This window comes from Acipenser ruthenus, chromosome 36 (genome assembly GCF_902713425.1).
Source record: "Acipenser ruthenus chromosome 36, fAciRut3.2 maternal haplotype, whole genome shotgun sequence".
In the NCBI taxonomy this organism is placed as follows: domain Eukaryota; kingdom Metazoa; phylum Chordata; class Actinopteri; order Acipenseriformes; family Acipenseridae; genus Acipenser; species Acipenser ruthenus.
In genome coordinates, this window is record NC_081224.1 from 9,144,775 (window position 1) to 9,155,505 (window position 10,731).

The following is a 10,731-nucleotide window of genomic DNA, read 5'->3' on the forward strand; positions in this document are numbered from 1 at the left end:
CAAGCCTACCTTTTTGTTGTCCCCTTTCTGTTGAGCGCTGTCTGTCTCGTTTATTTTATGTTTGTGTTTAATTTGGGAACCTCCTGTCTGTGCTGTGTGCGTGTATGTGTGCGTGCGTGCGTCTGAATACCAGAGTGAAATGAGACAATGTATTCTTGAACTGAATGAGATGCTGCTGTATTAAAACTATGTAACAGTGTAATGCCTGAGAAAGAATGACTGAACTAAATTGAAACAATGTAACGAATTGAAGGATTTGACTGTAACTGACCAACATCACTAGTTTGTGAAAATCTTGTTTTAATTATTTTAAAGAATTCGGTTTCCACTGGGATTCTGGCCATTCGTGATTATACACGTGTCCCAGTTTTAAGAGAAACTTTATTGGAACGTGTGCAATATAATGAGAACTGAAACGAACTTTGTGTTTTAAATAAATGTGATTCTTGTTTTACATCCTGGCATTCTATTTCGTGGTGTGCTTGGTCACACCTTCTCCTCTGGCCCAAATCAAAGAACCTGGTGCGAACCGCCTCACATGTATTATTTCGTTTTTTTTTTTAGCAGATGCCCTTATCCAGGGCGATTTACAATTGTTACAAGATATCACATTATTTTTACATACAATTACCCATTTATACAGTTGGGTTTTTACTGGAGCAATCTAGGTAAAGTACCTTGCTCAAGGGTACAGCAGCAGTGTCCCCCACCTGTGACTGAACCCACGACCTTCCAGTCAAGAGTCCAGAGCCCTAACTACTACTCCACACTGCTGCCCTATATAATAATACATTTCTGGGGTGCAGTTCCCCAGTGACGTAGTCAGTCTACAATGCGCTCTACATTATTATCCAATTTCTGTAACTGGGCGGGTTTTACACAAATCTACAACAAAGTAACGTTCTAAAATAAACGTGTTAAAATAAAACTAACTAACATTAAATAAAGTGACGTGGATCACCCCGTCACACGGTGTTGGTATTATTGTCTGGTTTCACGATTGCATGTTCACTCATTAGCGCTTTGCTTTGTTGCTGTATCGTATAGTAAACAAACACAAGTGTTTATGTAAATGGCAGCATTTGTATTGAACAGCATCGTTTCAAATGTAAAACCAGGAGTGAAAAAGTCGGACCCGCTGTCAATATTTTATGCCTCCCCGATTTTTGGGCCACCAGCCGCTACCGCTGCTCTGTCACAATGCTGCTGACTAAGTCTGAACCACATGTTTTTATTGTGTTGCTTGTGTTGTGTTTGTCCTTTATTGTTTTTCAGGACCCCCTTGTAAATGAGGCCTCGGTCTCAATGGGTAAATCTCCTGGTTAAATAAACAAACAAACACAAAATAATTGGGGACCAGGAAGCAGCAGAAACTTTTCATCGATAGCGTTGTCTTTGAAAGATCTGCAACGTCAAAAATACAAGGAAACTGTATAGGTTTTTATTTTATTTTATTTTATTTTTGCTTTGTGTCCCAGCCAGCATTATAAATAGTTTGCTATTACTATTATTATATTGAATAGTATTGTAGTGAATTGTCTAAAAACAATAAAAAAAATGTTCACAAAAAAATACAAGGAAACAACCGATATATCCCTAACAGAAGAATGTAGGTGTTTATTCCATTGAGTTTATTGTCTCTTCTCTCTCTTATAGCAGATTGCTCTTTACAAGACCATGTTGCTGTCTCTGGCTCAGCTGGGGGGAGAGCAGTGCTGCCCTGTTCTTACACCCCCTCCCCTGGGCAGGATGTAGCAGTCACATGGCATACATATCCAGATCAGAATTCAGTTCTATTAATTGACTCAAAGACCTCAGCACCCATCCCTGCACAGTGGAGCGGCCGAGTGAAACTGTCTGATGAAGTCTCCTCTGGAAACGCCTCTCTGCTAATCTCTGAGCTCAGACTGGAGGACACTCAGGATTACCCGTGTACAGTGAGGATCAATGGGAAATGTGTCACTTACAGGAATGTTAAACTGACAGTTCAAGGTAACTATAATAAACATGTTCTGGTTGGTGAGTACTTGTGTTAAAATTAAGAATATGTGCTGAACTGCTGAAACCACTCAAGGCCCAGTGTGTGACTACATGAACACCCTGCCTTGTTTTCAGCACACACAGACAATGGGGTTTGTTTAAGGGTCATTTTCCTGCTGCTCAGTTAAGTTGCAGCTCTCTCGTTTTGTTTTTTTCATGCTGAAGTGTTCTTCTGCTCCACTGGCATTTGGACCTCTGCTAGGCAGATTTCAGATGCAGTCCTTACTGACAACTTACTGACTGCTTGGGTTTAGAGTTTAGATTTCTTTTGGTATAATTTCAAGTAACATCCACACATTCATAACAAAAGCAAACTACAATACAGAACCTGAGAAGGGCTGCCAACACCAAACCCTTGTGTTTACCATTGAAGCTGTTTCCCTTCATTATCCCATATTGTAAAGCTCACGGATCTTCTCAGTCAACCAGTTTCTAAGCACAGCGAGTTCAGTCATTATCCCAGATGTAAATTAAGCTAATGGGACTTTTAAAAGCTAAACGTCTAAAGCAGGGGTTCCCAAATGCGGTCCGTGATTCCACTGTCTGAGGCCGTCGTCAAATACTTCTAAGAGTTTTCTATGTTTTCTTGGAATGAAAAGACCCGGGCCATTACAAGTTAATGTTCTGCTCAATATCGGTACAAGCTGCTATGGTAGCTTTACGAACATGAAAACAAGACCCACGTGCAGCCGGGGGGAGTGGATTCGGTGACTGCTGTCCCGAATGATCTCCGAAAAAAGTCAGCTGCTTAAATTCCACTCAAGCAGAAACTAGGGAAGTCCCTTGAAATCCAATAACACTAATCAGTCGTGGGTTTCATTAACATACTGTAACGAACCTCGGTTCCCGCATCACACAGGGTGAGGCAATCCACACACAGGCTTGAACCCGGGATCTCTCGCATTAAAGCATAGCGCCGATACCGCTGTGCAAAAGAGCCGGCTGCTGTGCTTTAGAGAGGGAGGTCCCGGCTTCGCTCCCGTCCTCCGCCTGTGTGTGAGGCGCCTGCCTGCGGGAACTGAGGTTCCTACAATCCACACTATAATAATCACGTTAAGCCCTAAAATAACCTGCTTAATAATGTGAAACGCGATTAACGTGACTAAATGTGCTGAAATACAAAAGCTTACAAACTTTGCAGAGATCAAGCGTAACACTTCATAATACTACCCTAAAATAAATATTTTGTAATTAAACTGCGCGGATAAAAACAGTGCGAGTCGTGTTGATTGTGATATACAGTGTTCTGTATTTATTCATTTTGGCGCTGGTTTGTAATAAATTCAGATGACTGGAAAAAAACGGTATTTTATCTTTAATTTGAAAACATCTCTATGCATTTTTTTTAAATAAGGAATCCCGATTGATCGCGGTAAACATAATGAATAACTTGGTTTTGCACATTAAGCTCTTTTCACATTGAGCAGTTCACATGACCAGGTTATTTTTTAGGGATTGACTTTATCATGTTAATGAAAAGCACGACTTGTTTTAGGAAGTGTGAAGCCTGATATCGGCGAAGTTTGTAAGCATTTGTTTTCACATTAAGCCACAGTAATATTTTTAGGATGTCCCCATAAACATACACATGTGATAAGAAATTAATAATAACATGCATGGCTGGTTTCACAGACCCGGATTAGTACTGGTCCTGGACAACCAATGTTAATTAGGAAAGGTAAACCGAGATTATTGCTAATCTGGGTCTGTGAAACCAGCCCATAAAGTATAAATACAAACATGATGAAATTAAACATCTTAAAACACATTTAAATACACACAATGTCTAGAACAGCATTAGTACCCTTTGCAGCGGCCATTACCTGTAGATAACTGACTTTGGGTCCGATTCACAGAATGTTTTTGTTGGCGTTGGTACCATTTCTGTCTTAATATCAGTGCTTCAGCAAATGATGTAACCCACACAGCTCAGTGTGTGTGCTTGAATTAGTGACGCAGTAATAATGTGGTGTAGTTTTCAAGACGCTTCTCATTGTTTTAGTGCTCTGTCCGGCCAGGTTTGTCCTGGTCCGGTTTCACCCACTCCCTGTTTTAATATACAGGTACAGTAGTACGACTGAAAAAGTATTAATTATTAATTGTCGTGTGAAATTGTAATCACTTTAACTAAATCAGGAATTGTCTGAATGCTGTTTGAATTCCTCATCATGAAGGAAAAAAAGAATCATTGACATTTTTAATCTCCCTAAACATGATCTCACTGTCATGGTAAAAAGGGTGATATTAACGCAAATTAATTATTCATGAGGGCGGGTCAAACAACACAGAAAAAAGTGCCATTGGGACATTGATGAATTACAGCGGAAGTAAGGAGTAAAGTTCGAGGAGTGACAATAACACAACTCCAGTCTTCACTCCAGTTTTACCACTGGGACGTGAATTGGGCACTTTGTCTTTGATGGAGGTAAATTGCCAAGAAGGTACTGGGTGCTGTGTCAGATATTAAGGCATAATTTGTAAGTGAATTGAATTGTGCTTACAGAACCTCCAAAAAGATATTCAACTACTTCAGGAACAACAACGACCACAACCCCGACAACTAGACCATCAGCAACCCCGACAACTAGACCATCAGCAACTCCGACAACTAGACCATCAACAACCCCGACAACTAGACCATCAACAACCACGACAACTAGACCATCAGCAACCCCGACAACCAGCCCATGCCCAACCCAGCAGGGGAATGCAGCCGCACAGAGGAGATCGTACTGCATGAAAACACTTTGATAACTGGATTCTAATTGGATTGCATGTACCTGTATTTACTGAGTGTTGTGAGTTAAGCGGAAGTTCAATTATTCCTGTGTGTTGCTGCTGCTGGTTCCCTATGCCAGTATAGTCCATTGTGAAAGAGTATTGCTGTTACTGTAACCCGCTGCATCCTGCCTGTGCCTGCATCTCTTCATTTCTATATCATTTTAATAAGAGCATTTTAGCATTTTGATATATTTCAGGTTCTATTCATCACTGATTGCTGTAGCTTTATTTGTTAATAAAGTTGCTGTTTACTATAGATAATTGTTAATAACAGTTTTATATTAGTGATCTGAAGACAGTTTAGTAATTTGTATCAGTTTCCATGCCAGTTAGGATTTCTTAATTTTATTATTGATTACACCAAATTACATTGGTTAATGATTTGCTTAGTATAACTTCGTTATTGCTGATTACTATAGATAATTGATACATACAGTTCTAAATTCTTTTTAGGAATATTATGTATATAATGCATTAGAGTAAAAGCTTCTACTTTTGTCTTGTTATGACAAATTTATATGTGAAAAAAAAAAATTCAAAGATGATAATTATGTTGCAAATTAAAACAATGAATTACTAAATGTTAATTGCACAGTACAATATGTTGTTGCTTTTCCTTTTTGCTTATGAAAAATAAAATATTTAGCTGTGTCGTGTCTTGGCATTTTTCTATACAATCCTCAGCCTCATTAGAGAGCCTGTGTGCTACAGAAGGTATGAAATTCCTTCTTTTAGGCTTCCAGCACCTACATAATGTGGGGTGTCAGACTATATTCCTGTTCACGGTGGAGCTGTTCTGTGGCCTCTCTGTCTAAGGAGGCCCTATAGGGCTGATAAGTTCACATTGTGAAGAAATCCAGCCACTACTGTCGTAATTTTCCTGTGGTTACAGACCCTATTGCATATCTATTGACAGTTTATTAACATGGAACTGGATTTCAACAAATGAATAATATTGATTTATTTCAATTCAATAAATATTTATGCCAGGCAAAATAAAATGTTTATTTTTCTATTGCACTTGTTACCTGAGCCAGATTTGAAGAAGATTTGGTATCATAATGCCTAATTAGCATACAAACAAACCCCTGTTTCAAAGATACAATATCTAATAAAGTTCTGTCTCATGGTCCCTAGTGGGCTTCCCCCAGCAACGTTAAATAAAGGAGTAAAAAGGTTATTGAACATTGCACACTGAATCCTCGCAAGTGTCCTCTGAATGGACTGCAGCCCAGAATGGATGTTTTGTGTCTCCATCATTGCCATATACTGTGTGTCATTAGCCCATTGCCAATTCGGTGTGTTACGAAACAGCCCACACAGGCAGGAGCAGTGGAATATTTTACATGACATCCATAACTTCAAAATACTGGTAGACAAACGTTTCAGAGTCAGGGTCCGAGGGGTTATATAGATTTAACACTGGCTCTTAAAATTCCACTGATTAGACCTGAATTAAAAGCACTGCTGCCCCCTAGTGGATATTTTCAAGAGCAATACAGTAGATAATCTGACACAGTTTGCTGTTAATGAAATTGCACAAAATTCGACTCGGATTAAACATCAGAGTTGAAGAAGCAGCAATATGTATATTGGAATTCCCTTAAATTTATATAGAGGGCAATGGCTAGGGAGTTATATTAACAGATAAAGGAAATATTTCAAAATTGTATGTGTGTTAGTTATTTTCTTAATATGGCGGGTTCATTCCGAGGAAAGTGATGAGTTTATGCATTGAAGCGCTGTAGAGTGTGTCAGTAGATACTCGTGGAGCCACAGATGTGCCCATAGCCTGTATGTGGGGCACAGCCCCTTTAAATAACCCAGAGGAGAAGGCATTGTGAATGATTCTCGCTGTCTCATACTGGAGATGTCCTGGATGGCTTTTGGTTATGAGATGCAGCAGACGTCTAAACCACAAAGCAAAAGAGACGGGCTCATCTGCATTCGTGGTTTTAGAGCGGTTAACCTCATCTCTCACCTCACCGGCAGGAGACAGAACGAAGCGAGCGAATTTAGAAAGAAATCTGTTTTATTTCTATTCGCGCCACGAGCTATTGGCGTCGCAATGCACCAATCAGAAATAAAGTGAAAGGTAGTGGCTGTCAGACTGACACTCGCTCACGCAGAGATTACCACAGAAATAATAATAATAATAATAATAATAATGGACATCAACGAGAATGTGATTATTAAAGTGGAAAAATATAATGCTCTTTATGATGCCAGTGACAGTGGTTATAAAGACAATAAAAAGAAGGACGCCATATGGCAAGAAATAGCAGAAAATTTGAAAATTCATGGTATATCTATCTCTTCATGTCACCTCAATTTTAGTCAAAGTGACGGGGAGCGCCACACACTGGTTTCGTATTTCTGTAAAATTACGCTTTTGGACAGAGGGCGAATAACCTCAGTCTCGGACTATTGTTTATCATTTCCCCCTTCAAATAACTCGTGTTTGCTTAAGAAACCTTGTAGTTTCTAAACGTTTCTTACTTACCTACCATCCCATTTTATAATTATGAACTGTATTGGATCCAGGGTGGGTGGTTGACGATACTCTTGCACTAAAATCGATCTCTATACATGTATTTTTTGGCGTGTAGTTTGCACATATTGTATTGCTGTATTTGATTATTGCTTGTGTGATATTTTATTCGAATTATGAATTTGCACTGTGTGTTGTGTGAATTTTCTGGATAAATACTTTTGTAGGACAGTTATGTGTGTGCATGTGATCACTGAGATGTATCCTCAGATTCCTGCCCTGTGAGCTGAACTATTAGAATAGCCTACTGGATGGTTTTTAGATAACACTATGTAACACAATTTTTGTTCCTGGGTAGTAAGTGTTATTTCCTAATTGCTTATGCCTCAAAAGTATAGAAAATGGCTATTATTCCCCACAGACTTTGCTTTTGTGACCAGGACAGTGATATTTTGAAATTTACCTATTTCCAATGAGAAAACGGGCGAATTTGTGTCTTTTCGTTCACATAAAGTCAGAAAAAAACAACATATGAATCCAAATTAACATGTATTTATACTAAAGTAATACAAAAATGACTACAAAAGATTTAAAAGTGAGTAGTTTTTCGAGATTTACGATTATACTGTAAATCACTTTCATGAATCAGCCCCCAAATGTAGTCTCCCATCATGTTCACGTTATACTGTCCTTGGTAGCGGAGTTCAAAGTCCAGTATATCCTGGTGGAAGCGCTCGCCTTGCTCCTCCGAGTACGCTCCCATGTTCTCCTTGAATTTATCAAGATGAGCATCAAGGATATGGACTTTGAGGGACATCCTACAGCCCATTGTGCCGTAGTTCTTCACCAGAGTCTCAACCAGCTCCACATAGTTTTCGGCCTTGTGATTGCCCAGGAAGCCCCAAACCACTGCGACAAAGCTGTTCCAAGCAGCTTTCTCCTTACTAGTGAGCTTCTTGGGGAATTCATTGCACTGCAGGATCTTCTTTATCTGTGGTCCGACGAAGACACCGGCTTTGACCTTTGCCTCAGACAGCTTAGTGAAGAAGTCTTGAAGGTACTTGAAGGCTGCCGACTCCTTATCTAGAGCTCTGACAAATTGTTCCATAAGGCCCAATTTGATGTGCAGTGGTGGCATCAGCACCTTCCGGGGGTCCCAGCCGTACTCATCATACTTCAAGGCATCCAGCAAGGTCTTGATGCCGTTGTATTCCTTTTTGAGGTGCACCGAGTGAGCCAGGGGAAGAGACAGGTACTTGTTACCATTATGGAGCAGCACGGCTTTGAGGCTCCTGGATGAGCTGACAATGAAGGACAGTATAACGAGAACATGATGGGAGACTACATTTGGGGGCTGATTCATGAAAGTGATTTACAGTATAATCGTAAATCTCGAAAAACTACTCACTTTTAAATCTTTTGTAGTCATTTTTGTATTACTTTAGTATAAATACATGTTAATTTGGATTCATATGTTGTTTTTTTCTGACTTTATGTGAACGAAAAGACACAAATTCGCCCGTTTTCTCATTGGAAATAGGTAAATTTCAAAATATCAAAATATCACTGTCCTGGTCACAAAAGCAAAGTTTGTGGGGAATAATAGCCATTTTCTATACTTTTGAGGCATACGCAATTAGGAAATAACACTTACTACCCAGGAACCAAAAAATAAATAAAAAATTGTTACACAGTGTAATTGTTTACAATAAAAAAATTACTCTTTTGTGATACAGGTTTGCCTTGTCAAGTTTGTTCACATTCTTCCACCGGACCCTCCTGTATATAAAAAAAGGTGGTGGCAGCAGAATAGCTACAGGTATAATTAATATTGAACCAGAGAGGGTTCATCACAATAATAATAATAATCACATTCACACAAGATTTTATTAAAATTGAAAATCAATAAGAATATTACATTAAACCAATGTCTTCAGTATTTCCAAATAAATATATGTAGATGTATTCTTTTTGAATACTTTACATGTTAAACCAGATCACATAAAAACACTGTTGAATGTCCTTGTTTTAGTGTGTTGTGTACCCATACTCTATTTCTTTGTTTTATTTATTTGATTTCGTCTCCACAAAAGGAGACAGTATTTACTTTTCATGACGCCACAGTTGTCGTCTTTTTTATGTCCTCGTGCTGTATTCGTGTTGTTCGCTTGGCTCGCGGTCTGCATACTTTATTCGCCTCAAATTCGCTCGCGCCGTTCGCGTCCGGTGTGCATAGCCCTTAAATATCAATACATATCTTAGGACCCCTCAACAGAAAATCGTCTCCTTTTTAAAAAACATGCAAGAGATTTTAATGAACAGTTTCTCCCACAAGTACCCAAATATGATCCACTTCCTACCAATGCGGAATGGCTGGGTGTGACGTCTTCTCTTCATTTTACCCTCAGAAATAGGTTTCTGGCTCAGGACTGCCAAGGACAACACTGCACTGAATATTGTACCGGTCTCGGCAGAGTCGCCACTCAGGAAAATAATGTTTTGTGTAAAACAGAGAACAAATGCTCCACGAAGTCATTCAGCATTGTTAGTAACTGAATCATATTTAAGATACCACTGAACTTGTGAGACGGATTGCTCTTTAAGATGTGTGCGTATTTTTAAAGAGGAGACAAGTAGCTACTCGGGGATACCACGATATTTAGTGAGCAAGTAGTCGGAGTGAATTTATCCAGCAATAAACTCCCTATACGCAGCTGTACTGCTTTCCTAGAAAAAAGGAGAACATTTCGGGGGACTATTCTACTTGTGCGATGTCGTGCTCATTAAAACATTTAAGAGACCAAGATATTTAGTAAGTAAAGGGTCTGAGTGAGGAAAAGTGGGCAATACGACCCCCAGCCCGTCTTGCTGTCAATCATTTGCTGCCATCATTTGTGCTGGTCCTGTATATCTCCGGGGTTCTATCCTGGATAAATAAACACATCTGAAATGTGATCTCAGGTACTGGGAAGGGACCAGTGCTCCCACTCCCTGCTTCACTGGCAGGGATATGCTTGCTCATTACTGCCCTACAACTTTTGCTATTCTATACTATATAAAGGTCATTACTCAGACATGTGAGCAAATGGACCGTGAGGTAATGTGTGGTGCCAATTTGAAGCTGCTAAAGGACCTGACAGTTTCCTAACCCCCACCCCCTCTTTTAATCATGAAGAGGAATATCAGACAGAACATACACAGAAATGACATCAGAACCTCAGAGTTACAAACAGCTTGGGAATGGAGGCTGTCTGGAAGTCTGAAATGTCCATAACTCTGAAAATAAGTTTTCAATGGTTTTAATAAATGTGTGCACCTGCTATCTACAGCCTCAATCTGATGAATAATACAAGGATACAGCACAGTAATGCAATACTCATATTGTTATAGTTCTAAAGTCTTTAAAACAGTACTATAAA

At 39.3% G+C, this 10,731-nt stretch overlaps 1 long non-coding RNA gene across 1 annotated transcript; it reads left to right on the forward strand.

The window, feature by feature from the left end:
• The first annotated feature begins 1,293 nt into the window (after window positions 1–1,293).
• Window positions 1,294–5,472, forward strand: LOC131696749 (uncharacterized). Its single transcript, XR_009310743.1, has 2 exons — window positions 1,294–1,992; window positions 4,544–5,472. It is a non-coding gene; the product is annotated as an uncharacterized LOC131696749 (long non-coding RNA).
• Window positions 5,473–10,731: the final 5,259 nt, after the last annotated feature.